At 37.2% G+C, this 26,870-nt stretch overlaps 1 protein-coding gene across 27 annotated transcripts in view; it reads left to right on the forward strand.

Moving 5' to 3' along the window:
* The window catches only part of LOC108232288 (piggyBac transposable element-derived protein 4), a 128,820-nt gene that overhangs the window by 21,121 nt on the left and 80,829 nt on the right, over positions 1-26,870 (forward strand). Inside the window, exon 3 of one of the 27 annotated variants that reach the window (XM_037980128.1) lies at positions 18,617-18,774. The exons of the other annotated variants lie outside the window; for them this stretch is intronic. The gene's annotated coding sequence lies outside the window, so the exon portion shown is untranslated. The remainder of the gene's footprint in view (positions 1-18,616; positions 18,775-26,870) is intronic. 27 annotated transcript variants of the gene reach the window in all.

The raw sequence follows: 26,870 nt of genomic DNA on the forward strand, positions 1-26,870 counted from the left end.
ATTTTGTATTTCTCTTTTTAAGATAACATTTTACTTGACCTAATTCAACAAATAAGTCATTCCAACCCAAATTTGAGGCAGATAACCTAATCTAGTCAAACTGATACCTCAACCCAGCTGAGTTTAAACTGCCCAGAGTTGATCCAGTTTTAAATTACATCACAACATTGAATCTACCCCTTTGATTTATTAATTTACTAATTTCTGTACTTTCTCTGTTCTGTAGCCTAAACTTACAAGTACGTTTAATACAAGACACACAATATTCTTGTATTAATTCATCAGGATCCAAGACATGGCCAGAAATTGATTTAGGTTTTGAGCATGTTGGTGATATTTTTTGATCAATGTTTTGCCATTTGTACATAAAAACAGATATCCTGATGTGTGGATTATGATATTTTCTCAAATTTAACAATTATAAATTTTAACAAACTTTGGTTAGACAATTCTAAATGACTGGGTTACCTTCTGATTGCTCACAATAATTTGAACCCATTCACTGAGCTGTCCTGGTGTGCTTAACTATTTTGTAAAGGCAGTGTTAAAAAACAATAAAATAAAAAAAGATCTTCCAAACAATGTGCTCAAATGGATTCAGCAAAAGTGTATATAGCTGTAACTAGACCATGTCTTTTACTCCAACATATTGTGATTAAATCCTGTAGTGGGTCTAGCAAGCTGCGTGTTTCTCTGTAGGCATAATGTGATTCCACAACTAACATTAGGCAACTAATCAGGTGGCAGCCCTTCTGTAATTTTGTTCATCATAAATAAGCCATGAATGAGACAAACATTAGCAAATTTAAAGAAAAAAAGATTCGCTATGCGACTGGTTTCATAATAGCACAAATGCCTAAGATCTGCTGCATCAGCAAAACTAAACTTTATTGTATTTTAAAACTAAGTTAAGAAGTGTTGGTCCCACTCCTATTGTGTGTTTTTGTGGTTCTGTTTTTTTCAGCACTGAGATCAGCTGAGATCGCACAGAAAAGTGCAAACCATTTGGCCTTTTTCCTCATACATTAAGATACGCAATAAGTCGACTGTTTGCAGCTCTTTTTGACTTTTAGAAAAATGTGCAGCATTCTCCCGCTTAAAACTGTTCAGACTGATAAAGAGATTCTGAAGGATCAGAGTCTGAGGGGACACCTGAGACTTCAGATGGCAGCACAGAGAAGAGGAACACAGTATTAGATAGTAAACCTATTGGAGAAAAAGTGTCCCTCTCAACATTGCATTTTCCTCTTTACATTTTAAATCAAACCATCACATGTGTTTTGATGTGCTTTTTAAATAAAGGGACTTGACTTACCTGAATCAGAGTATCTTCCTGTACAAACTGACAGTCACGTGGCCTCTCTGTCAGCTGTGTAAGGGTAGACATCTACTGTTCTTGTTTGTATTCCATGTGAGCGGTGCTGGCCTTACTGCTCGTTAACCTTTCCTAATGCAACCTGCATGTATTAATAACACTCAGTCGGAAAGGTCAAACGGTGTATGTGTGTGTGTGAGTGTGTGTAATTGTTTGCCACCAGAAATGCTTATGTAACTTATACGTGGCTTGGCTATGGGGGCATACAGTATGAGCTTGTATGTGAAGTGGTGAGCATAAATTTAATTTGTTCTTAATAATTAACCAGGGCTGATAGTTCGGTGTGTTGCTGTGCTTGTGCATCCACTGCTGCAGGGAGACAGTCTGACTTATCATATAAAGTAGTCTAGTGTATTGAATGCCATGATGTTTGTCCTTGCTGCAGAGTAAAAAGCTTTTGATTTACTCAGTCAGATTCATTTTGAAAGCATAAAACATTAAAAAACTGTTTGAAAACTGTTTGCGTGTTTGTTTTGGCAGATCACTAAAAATGTTCTTTTTACGTTGTTACCTTGAACATCGATTTCATTTCTATAGTGATGGATTATTTAATTGATTACAGTTTGACCCTAAAGGTTATTGAAATAATTGTAAATGTATGCATCTGCCCCAAGTGACCAGGTTAAGGGCTTGGAAAATCAATTGCCTCATTGAAATGTTGCATGTGAGTTTAGCCTGACCTTTTTACCGTGACAGTGTTTAGTATGTGTGAGTGAAAAAAAACAGCAATAAAAAGTCTAATGTCATGTTTACATACTTGCAGAAATGCTGCTCTTTGTTGTCAATTAAAACTTGAACAAGCAGATTAAAATGACCACACATATTTCTAAAAAAAGAGGTGATTCCCCTTTTAGTTGTATCGTTAAAATACTATATTTATTGTTTAGTTTTTTACATGTGAAGCTTAAATGCATATATAGCCCAATCTGTGCTAAACAGTCTCTTTGATGTGTTCAATTGGTTCTTATTCTAAACACATAAAATCATATCTAACTGAGCTCAAAGTATAAAAAACCCAGAGGCCATTACTCCTCCTGTTTCAAGGAGCTAAGGCCCTGGGTCGGCTGGTTGACAGTTTAGAGGAAGTGTAGCCCTATCAGGTCGAGCCTGTGCTGCATTGAGAATAATCAGTGACAGCATTCTTTTACAGAGACCTGGACATTATGTGAAAATTAAAGGAACCCTACTAGTCTGACATAGGTCCTTTCAATTCTACAGAATCTAGATGGTTCATGTAAATTATTTTTGTCACCACTAAAGTTAGTTTGAGAGCCTATTATCATATTGTTAGTGATAATAATTGCAGCAAGTAGTTTCTTTATGCCAGCATAAAGTATTAGATTGACAGCACTCATTGCATTGACCAGTGCTCATCTGTTGCCCTCAGATAAAAGGCATTTGCTTAGGCTGCTCAGGAACAACTCAAGAACTACTGAGACTCAAGCCTGCCATGAACTGGAGACAGATGTAACACCAGTGTCACTGTCCACAGTGAAGTGACTTTTACATCATCATGGACGCAGAGGGTATCAACCAAGACAGAAGCTCATGCTCCAATAGTTACACCTTCATGCTTGACTGAAACTGGGAGCTGCCCACATGGACGAGCCAAATGCCTCTCGGAGAAAAGTTTTACAGTTAGATGAGACAAAGGTTGAGCTGTTTGGACACCATGAAAAGAAGTATGTTTGGATGAGTCAAGATGATGCTTTCAAACCTAAAAACACTGAACTAACTGTTAAGCATGGTGGTGGCACTATCATGTTGTGGTACTCGTAACTTGCACAAAATGAAAGGAGTTACGAATAAGGAGGACTCCTTCCAAAGTCTTCAGCTTCATCTTAGATCAACAGCTAGACGGTTTAGGCTTGGACACAATTGAGTTTTCCAACAGAACAATGATCCCAAACAAGCATCAGAACTGATGGATACATCAGGCTAACATTAAGCTTCTGGATCAGCCTTTCTAAAGCCTTCTGACCTCAACTCTATTAAATTTGTGGACTATGCTTAAAATCCTAGTTCATTCCAGAAAGGTAACCAACTTAGATAAACTCTATTAATTCCATCAGAAGGAGTCAAATATCAGACAGAATTCTGTCAGAAGCTTGTTGATGGATCTAAAAAGTCTGGGATTGAGGTGCAACTTGCTAAAGTGACATTTAACCAAATATTAGACGTGGTGTAAGTATAATTCTGACCCTGTCTGGATAAGAAAACAAAACAAACAAAAAAATCCACAATAATATTAAACTTGTTCACCTAGTTCTTGTGAAAAATGTATCTTGTAAATAAAATGGTTCCAATAAACCATTAAAAGCCCAAAGATAATACAACATTTGTGCTCATGATGAGTAGAAGTAAACTTCTGACTTCAACTGTATTACAGAGGAAGGAATAGGATAGGGAAATGAATCAGTGCAGTCCGTTGGTTCGCTTTGCTGGACAACTTCTTTACATACTGACATTTTAAAACTACAGATACTCTGAATCGTACTGATTTATTGTTTGAATTAGAACTTTTATTGGAGGATTTATTTTATTTATTTATTTTTTTGCACTTGAGATGACTTTTAATATGTTTATTAATAGACTGAACTGAATTGAATTTAATGTTGTGAAACACATTCTTCTTTGTGCTTGTCTGGATTTTGTCCGGCAATCAAAATCGTTGTTGGGTAGTTTGGGATTCTGATTAAATCTCTGTTAGAACTGTGTTGGGTTGCCAACCTGTTCAGAGCATATTACATCTCTAACCTCATGACACATGAAATAAGCTTCCTAAAAGGTTTATAGTTCACACAACAATCTTTTTTTAGGCAGTTTCCAGTGCTCAGCCCTTTCACACTGGTTAGTACCCAAAACAGAACAGCACATCTTTAGGAGTTATCAGAGTTAATGGTTGTGTCATAATCACTGTGAGCGAGCACAGTGCAAGAGCTGCATGACCTAAAGGTCTCCACAGTCATCTCATGAATCGGCTTCGGGTTAAATTCTTTCTAGTTAATCCTGCTGCCTGAGAGCTCCGTGGTGTATTGCAAACATCTTGTAAAATTGGCAGTCTCTTTTGAAAATTCTGTTTCCTCAAGCATTCAGCTGTTCCTCTATGATAATCTATGCCTCACCCAGTTAGGAAGACATGCCTCAGTGCCTGCATCAGCCTAAAGTGAAAGACTTGACAAAGAGACTTTATGGGAATTGGCCACTGACAGTATGGGTTGTAACAATGCACTTGAGGAACAGGTTAGTGGTGAAGAAAAGATTTGCATGCAGAATTATTAGTATTACACTAGAGATATAATTTTCCCCAAAGACGGGGTCTTAATTATTAATTATTTATGCATATGTATGCATGGATTATTATGTATATATATTGCATGGTAGGTAATTATCAAGACCTTTCCCTCAAGCTTAACAGTACCGCACAAAAACTCACAGTTTCCTAATAAAAATCTTCCCATTTACCACTCGGCTCCTTTGTGCAGATCTATGACTTTGGCGTATAAGTGCTCAGCGACGTGCACGTAAAGTTCAGCTCTCATTTAATTGCAACTCACCAAAGACCCAATTTCAAGTCCCAATCCATGTTTAAGAAAAACAGCCGACACAAGCCACTGCAGATGAACATTTTATGTTTTCTCGGTGTGTGATTTCCAATCTGACTGAGGCCCGATAACGGCGACATTGCTGTTACTCATTCCTTCAGATCCCCTGCCTCCATCTCCTCTAATCAGATTTCTTTGGTTGGGTTATTTATCATCGCCGGCTCTGACTGTGAGTGATGCTTGGCTAATGGGTTTAGCATTCAAATCTGCTGGCTTGATGCGACAGAATCCCAACAAGGGTTGTCATTCCCGTGGCACAGGCAGCAGCTTCAGAGTGGCGTGAATAAGAGGAAAATAACATGATGGAATTTGCATTTATGTCATGTTTTTTTAAGCATTTTGCTGGATTTATATTGATTTTAAAGGTGCTGAAACGAAATGCAGAAAAGGAGATGGGGGAAGAAAAAGGAAGAAGGAAAGAAAGTGTTGTTAAAATGTGCTTAAATCACAATGCTTTTCATCCAGCCAGTCATCCAGAAACTCCTCATTCTTTTTTTTTTTTGTCGTTTGTTCATTTTCCTCCATGACTGACTGAACTCAGAGGGATCATGACTCACTAAATGAGAGCCAGTAAATAAGCAAATGAATGAGACAAAACAAAAAGCAAAACAGAGGAACTCTGACAAGGTGAAGAGCTCCTGCACATAAATGTGGTGCTGAATGACAGTTATGGTTATGACAGTAATTATAAGTCATAAACTAGCAGCTGCCAGAAACTCTGTCTAGTTTCCTGGCTGCACCTGTGCTGCGTGGCGACATTGTGCAGGATTTGGTTTATCTGATAGCTTCATGTGTTCTTTTTTTTTTCTTTTTTCCTGCGTGCTGTAATCTGCAACGCTGACAGAACTGTAAATTACAAGACAGCTGTTAGTCAGTCTTTGCTCGTTTCATTTTTTTTTTTCCTCCAGTGATATGTGGTTGAGTGTCAGGTGTATCATTTTCTAATGTTTGGTTGGAGACCATAAATTAACCGAGTGTGCTGATAATGAGACAGTGTGCATGCGTGTGTCCTTACAGGTTTGACAGTGGGGACTCTTCAGTTTTCACTGCCGTACCACCTGCTCCGTGTAAATAGCCCCACATGTGACGGGGAGAAAGCCTTCATGTGGCACTCGGGAAACATTAGGGACACCTTTACAGCACCACCTGATCAGTTATGAGCACCCTGATTACAGGCAGCAGCAAGAAGCACAAAAATTAAAACATTTCTGCTTAAAAAGGTCAATGTGAAGCTGTTTGGTGGCGTAAAACTATTGGTTTTTAGTCAATTTTGAACTGAGTTTGGATCCACAGACTGCTATGCAAACGCATCACTTCAGACAAGTCTGGACTTGTTCAGGAACTCCGACTTCATGCCGTCCGCCTCTTGTAACTTGATGTTGTAACATTTTTCTGTTCACACCTACAGAAACATCCACGTAACAGTTTTATGACGCCAGTTGACCAGGATTTTCGGTCTATAATAAGAAGGTAAAAAACTGGTCCTGCGAGAGCGTCTTAAGCACATCTGTATAACCTGGCCTGTCCTTTCAGCTGAGCAACCTGTTAATCAAGTTTGGAATCACTTTCGAGGTAGTGATGGTATCATTACGTACCTGTGTGTTTGTCTGAAACAGAGTGAGACATTTTGTGGTTTTGGCATACCCCTGACTCTGAGGATTCAGGATGTGCGTGTCAGGTCCTCGTTAAAAAAGTTAAAATCACTCGTCTGTATTTCAAAATGTTCCTCTAGTGGATTATAGTCTTTTTCTGCTTTCCTTCAACTTTTCTGGTCTCTAAAACAAAAATCAGGGGGGTGGACTGGAGCTTGTCCCGGCTGTCATATTGACCCCTTACATTTGGGACATTTCAAATTCCATCTTTCCTTTCAAACCAAAAGATCTAATGGGTTTTAATCTCTGATTACCCTACAGTACTCATTTAATGTTCATCACTGTGAATGGCGGATGATCATGTACTGTTATTGCCTGTGTCTGTTTGTTTGCCCTGTCTGTTAGCAAAATATCTCATGAACCACTGGACAGATTATGATGAAGCTCTCGTAAAGAAATAGCAGGATACACACCTACAACCGATTATGTTTTGAAATCAATTCGATTCAAGTTGGCCACCACAGTGAGTCAACCTTAACAAATTGAAAAATCTGCAAAATTTAGTCACTTTTACAGATATTGACCTAAGATTTGGTGTGGTAGCAACTGAGAGTCATCCTCAAAACATGCTCCTGGTTGGTATAGATTCGAATCCTCACACTGAATCGGGACTCACGAATCTGAGGTCTCAGTTAGGGTTAAGGTTAGGGTTTCATTCATAGTTTACATTTTAATTTGCACACTTCGTTTTTGTGTTGCACATCTTGTTATTTATATTTGAATTCTATTCTTATATATTCAGCTTATGTAACTTTTTGCAAAATGCACATTTCACATTTTTTTGGTTCTGTTTGTTGTTAGTTAACATTTTGGTTAACTTGCATTTGCTTTGCACACTTTACGTTTTTTGTTTTGTTTTGTTTCATCATTTGTAAGTTGTTTGTTTGCTCATCGGTTTGTGAAATTGTATAATAATTATCTATGAATAATGCAAATGGGGTTCATAAGCATTCACCACAACAGGTTTTTTTTTTTTTTTCCTGGTGGCGGAGGTCGTGTGGCAGTGTGAACGACTCAAGTAAGCCAGATCACTTTAGTGAGTGACTCAGATTAATCCGAGTCCATAAAGTGAACTAAATTTAATGGTTATTCCTTCAGAAATATTATCATATTCCTGCTGAAAGCAGCTCGGCTTGCACTGGACATGCCACAGCTAACTGCTGCTGCTATTTGCGCTTATATATCAGTATAGAAATTATTAAAAATAACAGCATAATTTGAAACTAATGGTAATGTAAAGTGTTTTTAAGTGTTAAGGTAAGATATTAATTAATCACTTCTGTAGGACCTCACTTTAAAAGGTCTGAACTACTGCTTTAAATGACACAGATTTATCACGGGGAGTCTAAATTTAATTTCTCCCTACTGTAAATGGTTGCCCACATCCTTGTGCATCGTTTAAAGTTCGAGTCAGGTGTGAGCGCTTGTTTGCTTGTATACGGGCGTCTCCATAATGTGTCTCAGCATGACTTCCAGCCTCCCACTTTGCTTTGTAATTACCTTTTTCCAGTTATGAGTGTTAATTGGAGTTGGGTAAAATCACTGGTGTTCACACGCAGACACACAAATTAACACAGCGAAGAGTTGAACTGTAACACACAGACAGACTGGGATTTGGAAGTGTTTGTAACAAAAACAAAGCATCACATACACACATTTGAATTCATCTGTATAGATATTACATTTATAATTTGCAGAAACAGAGCCTCCGTCCTTTTAAGTCCCAGAGAAAAGAAAGTGACACCGACTATTTTTTTTCTTTCTACTATTGACAGGTGCAATATATGTGCAAATACATGAGGTGAGAAACCTCACTTTTCATTCAAACTCATGGGAGGTGAGCATGGGAAGTTTTAGTCAAATGGAGAAAATGGTAATTTACTTCCATTTGCAGGCATTTTAGTGTTTTGTATAGCAAACGCTGCTTTTACACCTTTTATATGACCTGAAATCTTTTTAACTGATTGGGGGAAAAAAAAAGATCCTAAATGCCACATTAAAATGAACAACTTGACAATGACACATCTCCTTCAGGTCCCTTTCAAATGTTAATGCTTTCTGACCATTTGGTTTTAAAGTACTTAAAGCCGAATAAGTGAAGAAAAGTGTTAAAAGACAAAAAACTTCCTGTTCTCGTATTTAAAAATCATTTCTTACTTTCGAGGTCACTAGATCACATGCACTCTATCAGTATTATAAAGTTGAGAAACATACTTTTATTACACGGCATTCAAAGACAAAATTCATGACTTTGATGTTTTTTTGACAGAAAAATAAAAAAAAATGTCTGCATACCTAGTCATTTCACGGTGCTGACAATGACAAAAACCAAGGGACTGAAGGGTGTAGAAGTAAAGAAGAAGAAGAAGTAAAAAAACAAACAAAACTTTGGTTTATTACATTTGAAGAAACTGTCACTTAAAGACTGCCTCCAGGCATGTTAGTGGATTTATAAAAAATAATCTTTTCAAGAATAGTTTTTTGTGTGTGATGTATTTCCCCCAAGAAACATAAGTAAAGCTGGTTAGAAAATCTTGACGTACTTTCTATTTTTGCTTCAAAAAGTTTAACTCTTTGCCTCCAACATCACTCAGTCTTTTAAATATACGGCAAGCATTGGGATGGTTCGAAGCCGGCTTCTGTCAAAACGTTATAAACAATCAATATCTTACCTGTTGTAGACAGCTCTTTGACCTGCATCAGTTTGGAATTTAAACCATCCCGAGTGGACTGCTGTCAATTTAAAACAACTCAAATTACAAAACCTTATGCAAATGCTGTTTTATAAACCTTTGCATCCCTATCAATTTTACATTTCTTTTTTTTTTTTTACTCTAAAGTCTTTGGTGTTTAGCAAAGGCAAATAGCAGCAGCAGCAGTTGGTTACAGCACTTAAAGTGCAGTTTGGAGGACTTCTGGGAGGAATATTTAAATATTTCAGACAGAATACCCATGTCATGTAATGCAAAGTTTTAGAAATTAAATGATTCCTTGGAGGAATGAATAGCATGTTTCTTTCATACAAGAGTTTTAACCTAAAATCAAGCTGAGAAATGTTGGACCAACTTTGTAGACCTAATAATGTGATAGGACTCACAGAATATGTTGCGAATGACTCCCAGCTTCTACCAAACCAAATTTATCTCAAAATCTGTAAAACTGACTGAGTTACTGCATTTCTGTATCAACTTAGGTCTACTATGCTGAGGAACCAACTTTGAATTGGATCAGCTTAAAATGTTATTGAGTTTAAGATGTACAGTCAATGATTGTTTTCTTAGGAGTTGCATTAAAATCCACCCAGTGGTTCCTGAGATATTTTGCTAACAGACAAACAGCATTGCCTTTAGCCTTCAGTGACGGGTGATAATAAACAGCATTTGCATGAATCATTATGATACTTTTGGGATTGGATTTGTTTGAAAATTGCAGCATTCTTTTTGGTCTTGGTGACATTCAGACTAGCCGGTAGCTTGTCATTGTGGTCAAAACTGAGATCTGTTTCATAAAAGCAACTATTTAAAAATTTAATGTGCCATTTATAGCGATAAAGGTTTATCTCCAAGTAAGTTATGACCCTAAAATATTTTTGAGTGGAGGTAGACTTTAAACCTATTTTATGAGAACAGAACTCTCATTTATGTAAAAAAAGCTATAAATATTTAAATTTTAAAATGAAGAAAAGAGCAAACTTTTACCGTCATTTTGTCACTCTCTCTACAAACACAGAATATGGTGGAGGCCATTCCTCATCTGTGTGTGTGTGTGTGTTTGCGTGTAATTTTGTGACAAGAAAGCTACAGATTATTGCACATGAAATGTTATTCATACAAAGCAGCTCTAGCGTGACTATCCCCCTGCTACAGCACTCAACAGCCTATTGGAGAAATACAACAGAACAAATCTCGGTGAAAATAACAGTCTGCAGATCTCACCAGGGAGAAAGTCTCCCCCACCTCTCTTCATTTTGGAATATTGCTCTTTTTTTTTCTTTTTTTTTGAAGAGGACCGCTTTTCGTAGGTGACAAGGACAGAGTTTTATTCCTTTTCCTAATGAAGAAAAAAGAGAGTTATATGTTGGGTTGTGTTTTTGTTTCTAAAACACTTTAAATAGAAGTGAAACTGATTGGCATTTGTGTGTTTAGTAATTAATGTGGTAGTTCAGGTTTTTAAAAATAGGGTTTTGTGGAAAGGTTATGAACAAATTACCTGTTATAGATAGAAACCTCTAAAAAAAGCTCTGCCTCCCATTCTGCGTTTATAAACTATATGAACCACAAATATACCTGCAGTCTGAGGGTGTTTTGAGACAGGATGTTTCTAATTTTAGTGATATGATGAAAGATGAAAGGTGATGGTGAAAGAAAACGGTCCTAGTACCATTTTTAATATGAAGTTTAGAAAACATATCCTGATAAAAAAATAACTCCAAGGATCTTTAAATTAGAACTGGAGGCCAAATTATTACCATCCAGCGGAAGTGAAAGGCTGCAAAGTTGGTTCCTAAGATACTCGGGTCCTAAAACTAGAATCCCTGTCTTGTCTGACTTTAGAAGCAGAAAATTAAGAGTCATCCTGGTTTTTATGTCTTTAAGACATAAAAATAGATTCATCAGGTCTCATGGAAAAATAAATATAATTGAGTATCATCAACATAACAATGGAAATTTATCGCATGCTGTTTAATAACTTTACCTAATGAAAGCATGCATAGAAAAAAGAGTAATGGTTCAAGCACAAAACTCAGAGGAATGCCATGGCTAACTCTGCTTCATGGCTCTTCTTCTTCTGTTACTTCTGCTGCTTTTCTGTATTTTTTCAGAAGCTATACCTGTTATGTAAAAACAATACTGCAGTGAGTGCCACAAGTGGAATGCACCAGTATAAACGGCAACTCTGCTCTCTTGATGTCAGTTTACATTAGTTTAATCTCTTGTTAGATGTTGTCAAAGTTCTGTTTACATAGAAAAACAGCATTACTTTATGACTCTATCTATCTATCTATCTATCTATCTATCTATCTATCTATCTATCTATCTATCTATCTATCTATCTATCTATCTATCTATCTATCTATCTATCTATCTATCTATCTATCTATCTATCTATCTATCTATCTATCTATCTATCTATCTATCTATCTATCTATCTATATATATGTTTGTCCAGTGTTTATGACAATCAAAACTGAGCTCCAAGAAGCTCCTAGAAGTGTTCAAAGAAACACAAAGCTCCACTCAGCGCTTCTCACTCAGTAATATTTTTTATCTTCATCTTCATGCGCACTCAGCATTTTGCAACAGCGTGTGACCATTTGTCCTAAATATGTACATCCATATCCTTCCCTGCAACAGAACTGGATAAAACTGCAGCTGCTGTTACACACGGTTTCGCGTTTCATTCAGCGATGTTAGCAGGTTAGTATGCAAATTTTAAACACATCAAGGACTGTTTAAGTCAATTTAAACAACCTTTTAGTGTTATCACTATCTCTGAAACCTGGCTTACTTCTAACAAGGGAGCTGACTTTGAATTAGATGGTTATGAATTTACTTATATTAATAGAGAAGGAAAGATTGGTGGAGGAGTAGCTGTATATGTGGACAGCAGCTTTAGATATAAACTAATTGAAAACATGACTAATGTGGTTAAAGATCATTTTGAATGTTTAACTGTTGAAATATATATGGAAAAAAATAAAAATGTCATTGTTAGCTGTATATATAGGGCTCCTGGTTCTAACATGAACATCTTCACTGAATGGTTTGAGAAAACATATACAGCTATAACTTCAAATAACTACTTTATTTGTGGGGATTTTAATATTGATCTGCTGAATGTTAACAATCACAAATTGACTGAAGAGTTTATTAATACTACATGTAGTCTAAGCCTTTTCCCTCAAATTACGAGACCCAGTAGAATCACAGCCAATAGAGCTACTTTGATAGATAACATATTTACAAATTTAATAGACAATACAATAAGTGGATTGTTAGTTCATGACATTAGTGATCATTTACCTGTTTTTGTTGTTTGTGATATCTGCCACATGAAAGTCAAGACTCAAAAAAACCGACTTGTTATAAGATTAAGGACGGATAAATCGATAAATGCATTTAAAGATGAATTATCTAAACAAAACTGGGAGTCAGTATTAAAAGAAAATGATACGGATAAAGCATATGAAGATTTTCTGAATACTTTCAAATCATTATATGAGAAAAATTGTCCGATTGTAGAGTTCATCTCTGCAAATAAATACTCTGAAAATCCATGGATTACAAAGGGATTGCAAAATGCCTGTAAGAAAAAGAATAAGTTGTATAGAGACTTCTTAAGGCATAGATCAACTGGGGCAGAAAATAAATACAAGAAATATAAGAACAAATTGACTGCTGTTCTAAGAATAGCAAAGCAAGATTATTATAGTAAACAGTTGGATAAAAATAAAAAAAATATTAAAGGTATCTGGAATATTTTAAACAGTGTTATTAGAAAAAACTCCAAACAGGTTAGCTATCCACAACACTTTATAAACAATGGAGATAAATATTTAAATAACATGGAAGAGATAGTTCATAATTTTAATAAATACTTTGTAAGTGTGGGCCCTAAATTGGCCGAGGAAATCCCGCAACCTACAGGACATGAAATACTAAATGATGTAATAGTTAGAAATCCAGATTCCATGTTTCTCATAGCAGTGGAGGAAAATGAGATCTTAGATATAGTAAATAAATGTGAAAATAAAAGGTCAACTGACTATGACGGCATCGACATGATAATAATTAAGAAGGTGATTGTGGAAATTATTAAACCATTAACATATATCTGTAACCTGTCAATTCAAACAGGAATATTTCCACAAAAAATGAAAATTGCGAAAGTCATCCCACTGCATAAGTCTGGAAATAGACATGATTTCACAAATTACAGGCCTGTTTCATTGCTTCCACAATTTTCCAAAATCATGGAAAAAATATTTGTTGTTAGATTAGAAAGATTTATTAGCAAACATCATCTATTGACTGAAAGTCAGTATGGATTTCGGCCACAAAGATCCACAGCGATGGCAGTTCTGCATTTAATAGAAGAAGTGACCAGTGCATTAGATAAAAAGAAACATGCTGTTGGGGTATTTATTGATTTAAAAAAAGCATTTGATACAATTGATCATGATATACTCCTCAGAAAACTTGAGCGTTATGGTCTAAGAGGAGTAGTATTACATTGGATGAAAAGTTATCTCAGCAATAGGCAACAATTTGTGCAGTTGGGTGCCTTCCAATCAACATGCTTGGACATTGTTTGCGGTGTTCCCCAGGGCTCAGTATTGGGGCCAAAATTGTTTATTTTGTATATAAATGATATATGTAATGTCTCCCAGACACTTAACTTTGTCCTATTCGCTGACGATACAAACATCTTTGCTACGGGTGAAGATTTACGGAAGTTGTTCCTTGAAATGAATTGTGAGTTATGTAAACTGAAAGAGTGGTTCAATATTAATAAATTGTCGTTAAATTTAGAAAAAACAAAGTTTATGCTGTTCGGTAAATGTAAAGAGAAGAGTGATTTACAAATAAAAATTGATAATATGACAGTAGAGAGAGTGACTGAAATAAGGTTTTTTGGAGTACTGATTCAAAACAGGATCTGCTGGAAACCCCACATTAAATATGTCCAATCTAAAATTGTAAGAATTATTGCAGTACTTTCTAAGGCTAGACAATATTTAAACTCCTTTGCCCTACATATTATGTACTGCTCACTTATCCTACCATATCTAAGTTACTGTGTGGAAATTTGGGGCAACACTTACAGAACGTCACTCAAACCATTATGCACATTACAGAAAAGAGCCGTTCGTTTAATTCATAAGGCTGATTTTTATTGTCATACCCACAATCTATTCATAGATTCTTATCTACTGAAACTCACTGATTTGGTAGAGTTTCAAACTGCACAGATTATGTTTAAAGTCAGGAAAAAAAATTTGCCAGAAAATATTCAAAAATTATTTTCTGATAGAGTGGGGGGATATGACTATAGAGAAAACCTAAACTTTAGAACTTTGAAGGCTCGAACATCAATGAAATTAATGTGCATTTCTGGTGTTGGTGTGAAGATCTGGAATAAACTCTCTAAAGAGCTGAAGCAAAGTCCAAGCATGAGATATTTCAAGAAAGGTCTCAAAATAGCTATCATTCAAAGGTATAAGGAAGAACAACTGGGATAATTCTGGCTGAGAAGTAAAACTCTATGTATGATTTCACTAAGTGTATGCAGGTCGGTACAGATGTATATATGGGTGTATGTATGTAAATGTGTATTGGTGTATGTATATGTGAATATGTATATATCTAGGTGTACAAATGTGTCTGTGTGTATATGTAGTACTTTCATTTGGCTGAGGAAATATTACTATAATAATATTTTATTTTGTCAGCAAGGACATTGGAAATTTAGAATAATATGACAAATTCCAGCTGGAAAAGGGGTATGATTATATAAGTTATACTTCTTCATACTCCTTTTCAGACTCATAATCACCGATGTGAAGTGTCTTCAAGAAAGTTACAATGTACTATGTGTTTATATTACACTATCGGTGAAAGGTTTGTCTGAAATAAATTATTATCATCATCATCATCATCATCATCAGGTTATCTAGTTAACGATCTAAGCCAGCCATCGGTGTAATTCTTGATGTTAAGTCTTTTGTTTCTGCTCCACCCATGTTTTGTGAGCGTGTGATAGTAGATGCTGATTCAGATGATAATCTGTTAGTCCCAGGGGTGAAAGACTCTGATCCAGATAAACAGGCTTAACCAAGTGCTGCTGGTGGTACGTTTATACTTTAGATGAGTTCAAAAACGTGCTGAGGTCAGTTATAGTAGGCAAGTTTTGCTGTTAAAGTTCGTGTTTAACCAAAGAACCGATAACTTAAAGGGATTGCTCAGTGATTTTTGAAGTGACGTTCTGTCAAATAGTTATCAATAGTTAGCAATGATATGGTACTGATATCAGTCATAGAGCATAAACTATTGATAACTATCTGACAGAACATCACCTCAAAAATGGCAAAATTTTCTCTTAAAGGCAAAACAAGCAGAGATCACATTAGTCTTGAGTGGCTCCACAAACATTTTGAGCGAATACCCTTTTCTCCGTGCCACTTGCTAAACTTACTTAATGATAAATAATAATCAAGATAAAACGGCTTCCCTAAAAAACAGTATTTTTTTTTCTCCTCTGGCGGCAGATATCCCAACAGTGCGGTAAAGTTCGGAGAGTGAAACAGCTGGAAAAGCCAAATGAGGAAAACAATCACAAACAAGCAGCGCTCCTTCTCGGTTCAGTTTTGTTCTTCCTCCCTTGATTCTTTTTGCACTTCATGCCATCGGTGTCATTGTTCTCCTGTCATCCTGGCTCATTTTGTCTTCCTGCTTGTCTGTTTCCAAAATGCATCTTGTTGCCCCCCACCCCCCTCGCTTTGTTGCTTTCTCCTTATCTACTTCTTTTTTTCCTAGCTGTGCTCTGTGATTTTTTTTTACCCCCCCCCCTTTTTGCTGTACTGGTTTTGTCTGCATAATCTCTGTGATCTCTGTGCAAGTTGTTTATAACTCCTAAATATCCCACTTCCCTCCCTGACTTATTTTCCACAAGTAACAGCGCAGAGAGAAATTTATTCTATTTCATGGTGCTTGGCACACTCATCTTTTATTTCCCTCTGGATTCTTTTTTTTTTAATTTTTTTATGGCAGTTCAGCTTTGTCAGATGTTGTATGGAGAGAGGCAATAGGTAAAATAAAATACAGCTCCCTCTATTATTTTCCCTGTGGTAATGTATTACAGTTTTCACTTATTTTGAATTGTGCTGCCACGCTGGAAGTGTTCTTAGAGTTCATATTTGAACACAAACAACATTTTTTTCCTATTGTAGAGTGAATTAAAATGATTCTGTTGTTGATTGTTCCTGAGGCTAACTGTGTGAGAACAATAGCGCCCGGTTGCTCAAATGTTAAGCGCTGCCTGACTTTTCTGCTGTCTTTGATAAAATTCAGCAAACATGTTGAGGTAATTACAAAGAGCCGAACTGTGTGAGGCATGTTCCTTTTACTGAAAAGGACTAAATGTTATTCCATCCATCCATCTTTTTTCTGTTACCTGCTTCTTCCTTTCCGTTTCACAGGGGAGCTGGTGTCTATCTCCAGCAGTCATTGTGCGACAGTCGGGAGACACCCTGGGCAGGTCACAAAATCATCTCAGGGCCACATAGAGACAAACAAGACAAACAACCATTCATGCTCTCTCTCACGCATGCATGTTTTTGGTCTGTGGGAGAAAACACGAGTATCCAAAGAAAACTCACTCATGCACAGTGAGAACCAGTAAACTCCACACAAAAAGGCCAGGAGGTGAACCTGTGACCTTCTTGCTGTGGGGGGACAGCGCCAAGCACTCCACCCCATTCTTCTATTGGAAATGTCCTTGAGCGGCAGGTAAATAAATGGCGGTTGCTAAGCAACGCCTGTGCGTCGGGCAGGTTCATTCTCAAATCCTGACCAATGTGGCTCTCTGTGCGTTTAAACGTTTTAAACCAACAGTCAGCCAAAACAGCAGTAAACAAGCTTTTTTTTTAATGTCACGTATTCTTTTGGTAGCTGTTGGTATTGTTCTTAATGTTCACCGGCCCTGTCCTGCTCAATTAAATAAAGGGAATGTATCCCAGCATGCAATTAGATTAGAAGGCCTCCTTGTTCAAAAAGTATAGGTCTTGCATTCCTTGAAGGAATGCACATTACCTGCTGCCTTTAATGCCTTTTAGGAGTTTTAAACTAAGATCATCTTTAGTTGAAAAATGATAACAGAGCACTTTATGCAACATTTAATGTTGTGAAATCTGTTGTGTTGTGAATGACTCAGCTACTCTCACATCAAATTTTAGGTCAGTATCTGTCTTTTGCTACCTAACAGGATTAACTCTAACAGTTAATACCAAAGTATTTAGTAAGGATCTTACTCAGCGCATGGTGCTCATAGTATGTATTGTTTATGATTATCAGATACTCCCACAACTAACTTTTGCTCAATATCTGTAAAACCGACTGAGTTGCAGCCATTTTTGTGTTTGCTAAGGTCAGTAGGCTGTGGCAGCCATCGTAGAATCATTTATTTCCACAGGACAATAGATATATCACCATTGAATACTTCCTGAAGGTTTAAAAAAAATCTGTCCAGTTGTTCACAAAATATTTTGCTAACAGACATATTGGGTTAACTTCAGAAGTTATTGCCAATGATCTAAAGAAAGGTCTCCTTCAATCAGTTTGCACCCAATATATGTGTTGGGGATGACTCTCAGCTACTACCACATCACACTTTAGCCCCAGCTTTCTAAAACTGACTGAATTATAGGTATTTTTGTCTTTAGTGATTATGATCAACTAAGGTGGCCGTTTTGAATTATGTTGACTCCAGAAGTTAATGAGTTGTAGACGTACATGCAGTGAATACTTTCTGAGAATTTCATTAAAATCCCTTCAGTAATTCATGAGATATTTTGCTAACAGAACACACCAATAAACACATGCACACAGACACAAGCAAAAAAGCATTAGTACCCGCCTTTTGCTTTTGCTGGCAGGCGGTATTGAATATTTACAGACTTACTGTTCGGTGCATATGATAGAAACATTCTCACCATGTAGGGATGAAGCATATTTCTGTCTGACACTGCACCCTTGTGTAAAACATGAAGACAGTAAGACGGCTGAACGGATGGCCTCTGTAGTCTGCCTCTGACACTTTATGATACCTTCGACTTTTTAACCCCAGCTTCCATTGGACGTAGGAGAACCTCTCTTTGTCTGTCTCCTTTTTTTTTTTTTTTTTTTTAACTCACCCCCACTTCTCTGTCTCTGTGTCATTACTGCTCTCTGTCCTTCGTCTTACATTTCTTCCCTTTTATCCTTCAGTGCCTGTGGTCATTCTCAGCTGGTGATTGAGCCGAGTCTGTGGCTCGTGTGCGTTTCGAAACGGGAGGAGTGTGGAAAGGGAGACGGATCCTGTGAGAAGGACACGGCGCGGCAGAAAGTAACGGGATAATGGGAGGAGAGAGCGAGAGCTGTGAAGGGTGAGAAACGTGGGATGGAAAGAGGGAGAGAGAGCTGCTCAGCGAGGAATCTGTTTGATATTGGTCTCCTGACCTTCCATCCACCTGCTATCTCTCCACCCCCCTTCCGCTTCTTATCTGCCTCTGTTTTTCACTGAACTTCAATCTGTATTAGAAAAAGGCTAGAACCAATTATTTTCCTCAGGTGTCATGGTCTGTTTATTACAGCTACCTAATTACCTGGAGATAAGGTGCATGATGAGTTTCATAAATAGAAATTTTACTTAAAAATGATCTTATTTCCCCCTCAATACCTTTCTTGACATCCTTTTCCCTAAACTGTGTAATCTGAGATAAAACACAGTTTAAATCACATTAATCCCAGCAGTCTGACCTTCGGCTGAACCTTTGACAGATTGCTGCAATGCAAGTCTTTTCATTTTATTAGCAAAAGGAGCCCGCCTTCCTTTTTTTTTAAAGTGTTGCACTTTTTCACTGCAATTGAACAACAGTAAAAAGATCAAATCCAGCACCAGTGAGTGTGTGTGAAATGTGCATTTTCTAAGGGTTTATCCACCCCGGTCATGCTGATCTTTATGATGATTGTGTGTCTCTGTGAGGCCCATTTGCGATGAGACAAAAGTATCTGTAAAGCAGAGATAATTGGGATTACAGAAGGAGGCTTTGTTTTGGCCAGACATAGTGAGAAGTATCTCAGGACTGTTAGAGGGACTGGTCTCACTGTGAACATCTCTTACCAAGACATCACGCCCTGAAACACTTGTTCCATTCATTCCACATGAGAAGTAAATAGCAGCTGCACTGTTTACTCTGAATTATTAACTGCGAGGACAAATAACACCAGCACACACACACACACACACACACAAATAAAACCCAAAGACTCAGTGTAACACAGTACAAAAATGTCATAAACAGTGTAAAAGTACTTACTTTTACCTCTGCAGAGTTAAGTTTCTCTAAAAAAACCTGAAAGTGCTGAAAGACTTGCTGAAGTTGAAACTGAGTTGTTAAAGCTACAAGTAGCAGAACACTAGCTAAACTTAGCAAAATAATTTAAACAAACAAACAAAAATCACAGACCCCATTTTCACAATGAGCTGAACATTTTTGATTTTGAATGGCCAAGTCAAGAATGAAACAGATTTTTGCCATCTTTTTTTAAAAAACACTTTGACCTGTACACTTTGAAGGTAGAAGGTTATTAACATTTGCAAATCAGGGGGAACTTGGGGTTCAGTAAAAGGAGCCACAATGTAGGGAGGGGGCACAATGCCACCCACTATCAATTTGTAGCCCCTTCGGACAGTATTATATTCATGTAGTGCCTTGTTCAATTTGTTTAAATACTGTTTAATCCCCAAACAAATCTGTTTACAGTGTTTTGAAATGTCCAACATTCTAAGTAGTCTCCAAACCATCTCTTGTTGACCGTGTAATGAACTGGCCAAGTGTCCAAGGTGTATCCCACCTCTCGACTACTAAAGACAGGCACCAGCTCCCCACAACCCTGGACAAGATTAAGTGGGTATAAATAATGGCTGGATGGTTATTTATACAGATGTCTATGGTTGAAGAAGACCAAGTCATGTGCAGTCTGTTAACAGAAATTGATTTGTGTGAAACGTGCTGCTGACCAGGGAAAATAACTATGGTGGGTGGGAAAGTGAGGCGATGTTAAAACAAACAAACAAAAAACAACAACAACAAATAAGCTGTTTGCTTGAACCACTGTAAAGTCTTTGGTTATTCACTGCATTACACTGTACACTACAAAGTTTAGAAAATAGCCAAAACTACTATGACATTTTTGGGCTCAGAGTTGTCTAAGATAGCTGAAATCTGCTTTGTAACAAATATTAGCTTGACTCCTTTAAGAAGACTTTAATCTGATATTCTAAACAGATAAAGCTCTGAGCAATTTCTACTGTTGGGAAGATATTGACAGCTGATAATGTTGCAGAATGTTGCTTTAAAAAAATCTGAACTATTCCTTTAAATTGCCCTTCTCAGTTAGCAGCAGAGTGAGCTCGGGACCGCCAGCAGTTTCTTCATTTATGTGGCAACTGAATGTGAAAATAAACGTTACAAATTAAATACAAAATTGCCTCTAAGAAGACATTCAAGAGATTGTGTAATCATCACAAAAAGGAAAATATAATTGTAAAAAATGTCACCATTAGCTGTTATGGCTTACAAAAAGTCAGATGGCTTGGAGGGTTACGGCGTAAACTAAATGAAAAAGGAAGAGCCTGACATTGCGAAGGTTAAACTCGAGTAGCTTCAGAGTGGGAGAGGGTGTGAGGATAGTTATGTGGATGGCGAAGGAGGCTGAGGAAGGAGATAAAGGAGAAAAGTAGAGGAAAAAAAATGAGAGAGGGAAGACGTGAGCCAGCGGGAGCTTGAAAAAGGTGGTGAGTTGGCTGGCAACAGGACAAAAAAAATGGCCAGGTTGATTTGAGAGGTCTAAAGAAGGTCAGTCATTTGACACGGTTGGCTGCTCGGTGCCAACCCTGACCACTGGGTCATGCTCTCTCTTCCCATTTCTCTTTATCTAACTCTGTCTGCAAAGTAATGAAGATGAAGCTAAGGAAAGGTGACCCCCTATACTCCCACTACTGTGTCCTTCCTCTGTTTCACTGCACACTTTTTAACAGTTTTCAATTGGTTTTTAACACTTTGTGAGCTACTGGTTACCTAAAGTGATAGTTTAATAAGGTTATGGATTAAAATGTTTTTCCTCTCCTTTTTTCTACTAGTAGTTTCCTTTGTTGACTCAATAATATTCTGATTTTAAGTCCAATCCTGTCACCAAGTATAATTTCTACATTTCTTATATGGCTTTGTATTTTTTTCCTTAGTAAAGACATACACAACTTACACTATATTGCCAAATGTATTCACTCAGCCATCCAAATCATTGAATTCAGATGTTCCAATCACTTCCATGACCACAGGTGTATAAAATCAAGCACCTAGACATACAGACTGCTTCTGCAGACATTAGTGAAAGAATGGGTCGCTCTCAGGAGCTCAGTGAGTTCCAGCGTGGTACTGTGATAGGATGCCACCTGTGCAATAAGTCCAGTCGTGAAATTTCCTCACTGTTAAATGTTCCACAGTCACTGTTAGTGGTATTTTAACAAAGTGGAAGCAATTGGGAATGACAGCAACTCATCCACAAAGTGGTAGGCCTCCTTAAAATCACAGAGCGGGCTCAAAAGATCCTGAGGCTCATAGTGCACAGAGGTCACCAATGTTCTGCAGAGTCAATAGCTATAGAACTTTTAATCCTTCAGCAAACCAAGTCATTTTGGACAATTTCGTGCTCCATACTTTGTGGGAACAGTTTGGGGATGGTCCTTTCCTGTTCCAACTGGAGGTGTGCGATACTGCAAACTTTGGTATCGATCCAATACCAAGTAAATACAGGGTCAGTATCACCAGATACCAGTACGGATAATTTTTTTTATTTAAGTTTGATATATAATCAAACTTCTGACCTTTAGTTGTTTTTGTTGCTTTTTTTAAAAAATTATTTTGTTAAAACTTGGACAGAATTTGGGCAAAGTTTATAGGTGTCCACAAAAAACTTTAATAGAATATTAACATGATAAACAGAAACAATAGAAAAACAAAACAAATTTGCTTACATTTTTCCTGAATAAACTAAGTGCAAAAACCTATGAGCAAATCAAACTAAAAATATTTTTCGAGGTAAAGAAACTACAATGCAAAAACAAAATAAAATTTCTCCTCTTCAGTGCACTTTAAGGATTTTTCTTTAGACAGATTAGTGGGCAGGCAGAGACTGTGAGCCACACCTTCTCACCCAACATCAGTATCTGACTTCACAAATGAGCTTCTGGAATAATGGTCAAAAATTCTCATTAACATTCCTACACCTTGTGGAAAGCCTTCCTAGAAGAGTTGAAGCTTAAACCCTATGTATTAGGAATGGGATGTTACTCATTTATGTGTGAAGAGAGACGAGCGAATACTTTTGGCAAGATAGTTTTCATATGACAAACTTGTGACTGTCAACTAGGGGTCAATGAAGGGTCGGTGAGGATGTGGGGGAAAAGGAATGACTTGAAAGGATCGTTCTGCTAAAAGTGATCACTTTAAGAACTAATACCTTTATGTTTTCTTTTTTTATGTTTTATTGTTTACATCTAAACTCCAAAACTACGGGTTTAGGTTTAGAAAAGCTACATAATACCTGGCTGAGAACAGAAACTAGATTAGAATGAGGGTTTTACATAACCTGCACATTTCTCAGAAACTGTCGCTATGTCATTTTATGACAAACATGTCGTCAAGCTTTGTTGCCAAAGAACTGGTTTGTAATTTTGGTTTTCATAAATGCAAGGTAACATATTTTCCAGGCAATCAGAAAATTACTAGTAAATCATTAATAAAAGAAGGACAGTATAAAATAGTAACAGATTTCAGACAATTTTAAAAGTTTGTCAGTCTAGATCTACATTTCTAATAGTCTGCACCAAGATTTTATTTTATTTTTTTTATCAGACTTTCTAAATAGCTAACTTTACTTACAGGACATCATACAGTTGTACTTAGATTTTTCTTTTTTCTTTTTGAAAGCTCTCTCTGCTTTGCAAGTTTTTTTTTATCCTTTAGGGTCCTAAATGTACTTTTGGGCAAACCAAGTGTGGTTTTCATGACGTTTACCAGTGTTTCAAAGCTCCAGCAGCTTGTGCTGGTTTTCGTCTGGACACTGTATTATTGTTTACAGGTAGTTCAAAAGCAGCTTTGAAGGGATTGATTCATTTATCTACATTTTAAATCACAAGCTGCACTGAAGATGTTTGGCAAAGCGAGTTGCTGTGATTCTTTGAGGCGCTGGAGCTTATGGATTCTGCACACGGATGCAGATATTGAGTTGTTTGGGCTTGTTTTCCCATAGTCCATTTGGAACATTCACAAGCTCTACAGTACCAGACCTTTGCTTCTTCAGGTGTGAAATCCCATAACTTGAGGCTATAAATTCACTAGAGCCTCCTTCACAAAACTGCAATATTTGCTTAAGCAAAAAAGAAATGTATGAAAGTGACAACAGGTTTTACCATTTAAGCTCACCTGTCCAGGAATGACATCTGCAGTGAACTCTGCTAGCAAGTCTTCAGGGTTCACTGAAGTCATTATCGAGGAAATACAGAATTATTAGACTGGGCTTAGTGAGGAAAACAGACTATACAGGAAGTTAAGATTAAATCTGTCTCAGATGTAAAACCGGTTTCTCAACAAAATGAACAAGTTTTTAAAGTCTGGAGAACTTGTGACTCTTTGACCTCTGGATTTAGGAGGATATGTTTGTGGGATTTGATTTATTTGTGTGTCACAGTGTTGGTGTGTACATTTTGAATGCTTTCAGCCAACTGCTCATTGGACATGCTCTGAACCCTTAGCTCCTTGCAGAGCAGATCCTTGGCTCGGGAGCTACTTTACTTGGCAGGAAACGGCAGTGGTGTGTGTGAGTGTGTGTTGTGCATAATTGCTAGGTGTGTGGGATAGATGTATGTAGGTGGCTTGGTTTCAGTTTGGTTTTTTATGTCTCCAGAGTAACCAGTTAAGCAGGAACTCATAAAAACTCAAGTTAAAGTGACATTTAATCAGACCACAACTTCTATTTGTTTATGAGTCTTGTTTTGTCTTTGTATATGAAAAAACAGAACGTGGGGTGCATGAACCTGCATTTTAATGCATTTAAATAAAGGCCTAGCATTCCTTAGAATAATGCATACTGCCCATTGCCTTTAATGCCAGAGTTTTAAAGTACGCTCATCTTGTGTTGGAAAATGATGACATAGTCTTTTGTACCTCCGCCAAGAAGGTTATGTTTTTGGAAGCGTCTGTTTATCTGTCTGTGTACAAGATTACTCAAAAAAATGAATGGATTTTCAGGAAATGTAAAACATGGTACAAGGAATAAATAATTACATTTTGGCAGTTATCCAGTCAAAGGTCAAGGTCAAAGGTCAAAGGTGACCTGTTAGGTCAAGGGTGATAACCACTGTTTTCAAGGCCACGGGGTCAAAGGTCAACTTTACAGTTGACCTAGTGCTCTAACTGTAGGAATGTCAAATCACACAGCTGGACACTTCATGGGTCAAAAATGATGCCTGTTGATTTCAAGGTTCATTGCATCAAAGGTGAAGGTCAAAGGTAACCCCTTTGTTATAAACTAGTCTCTGCTTCTACATGTGACCCTTTTGTTACCTCTACCAAGGCACTTAATTTAATCCATTGTTTTTTGGTGACAACCCCAACACTTCCCAAAAATTTCATCCAACTCTGTTCATTAGTTTTTACCTGATCTTTGCTAACAGACAGATAAACAAACCAGCGGACACAACGGATAACATAAGGTTCTAATCCAGATTATGATCTGGATCGCACTATTTTTGGCCTTGGTTGAGGTTTGCGCTCTCTGAGTGCTTCTAGTTGTAAAAATGTTATGAGCAGAGCTGCTCAGTATTGAGAGATCACATAAAGTCTCACAGGTATGTATTTGGGTTAATTGTCAGCTATGACCACACCAAATTTTAGCAAATTGACTGAGTCGTAGCCATTTTTGAGTCGGGTTAGGTTGATTAGCTGTGGAAGCTATTTTATATTGGATTAGCTCAAAAAGTTGATCAGTTGTAAATTAACATCTATTAATTACTTTCTGAAAGTGTTATTAAAACTCATCTAGTGGTTCACTTTGCTAGAAAATATGGTTGACTCCAACAGTTAATGCCAACATTTGCTGAAAAGCTTTTGTGCAATGTGTAACATTCACAGTATGCATTGAGGTTGACTCTCAGCTATGACCACACCAAATTTAAGCTCAATATTTGTCGAATTGACTAAGTTATAGGTATTTTTTAGTTTGCTAAGATCAATTAATTCCAGTGGCCATCTTGAATGGGTTAACTCCAAAGGGTAATCAGTTGGAGATGTTCATCAAGTGAATATTATCTGACAGTTTTATTAAAATCTGTCCATGGGTTCATGAGATATTTTGCTAACAGACAAACAAATGAACATGTGCACACACACACACAGAGCAAAAAACATTATTGCCTGCCTTTTGCCAGCAGGCAGTAATAAACTGATATATCTAGGGTGTATTTATTCTATTCTGAGGGATGAAACATTTATATGTTCCTTTTAAGTTCTGTGATTAAACTACATCTGGGATGCTTCTGTTTTCCTCAGCCAAGCCCCTAAATCAGTCTGTAATATGTGACTGTTTGCCATGTGAAGACTGATCAAGTATAGAGGAGGTAATTTTTGGTTGAAATAGCTTTGAAAACCAACTCTCTGTTTACCTTCCAAAACCAAGTAGCTCCAAAGAAATTCCTCACTGATTAGAGCCTGAAACAGGTGATCTGTTATCTGTAATAGATTACATTCCAAAAGTAATCTTCCCAGCCTTGTTCACAGTATAAATGCTTTTCTGAGCCTCAGGCCGTGTACACTCTGTAAGTCTTTCATCTATAAGACTTTCAGCTGTGTGTCAGCATTGCCAATAAGACATGCTGTTTAAGACTTGGCAGCTGCTCTCCAGCCTCCAAAGTAAATGGTTCTTAGCTGACTTTTAATGCACAGTGGTTTCAAGACTTTTCAAAATGATCCTTGTTGCAGCCAAATCTGATTTTTGCAAGTGTAAGGTTACTGAAGTCTAATCTGACAACGTGTCAGTCAGAGTTTGTCCCCATGGGAGTGTGAGCAAAGTTTACAATTAATTAAACTTTACTTTCGAGGATGAAAAAAAAGACTAGTATTTCTTATTAAAGTTGAAGATGTTTACTTCTGAGCTTTGCTTTATCTGCAGTGATAAACACACACAGAGACACGCAGTTCTGCTTGACCTTGCTCAGTAACAACACACACACACACACCAAATGCTAACGTTTTAACAAGCCAGACCTGTTGTGCTTGTTCTCTGTAAAACTGACAGCTAATATATTTGAGGAGGGGAAGTTATAATAACGATAGTGAAGCTTTCTGGGTCTGTAGGTGTGTGCCCGTGTGTGTGTGTGTGTGTCTGTGCAGGGGCGTAGGGTAGGGCGGGGGGGGGGGGG

This window comes from Kryptolebias marmoratus, linkage group LG16 (genome assembly GCF_001649575.2).
Source record: "Kryptolebias marmoratus isolate JLee-2015 linkage group LG16, ASM164957v2, whole genome shotgun sequence".
NCBI lineage: Eukaryota > Metazoa > Chordata > Actinopteri > Cyprinodontiformes > Rivulidae > Kryptolebias > Kryptolebias marmoratus.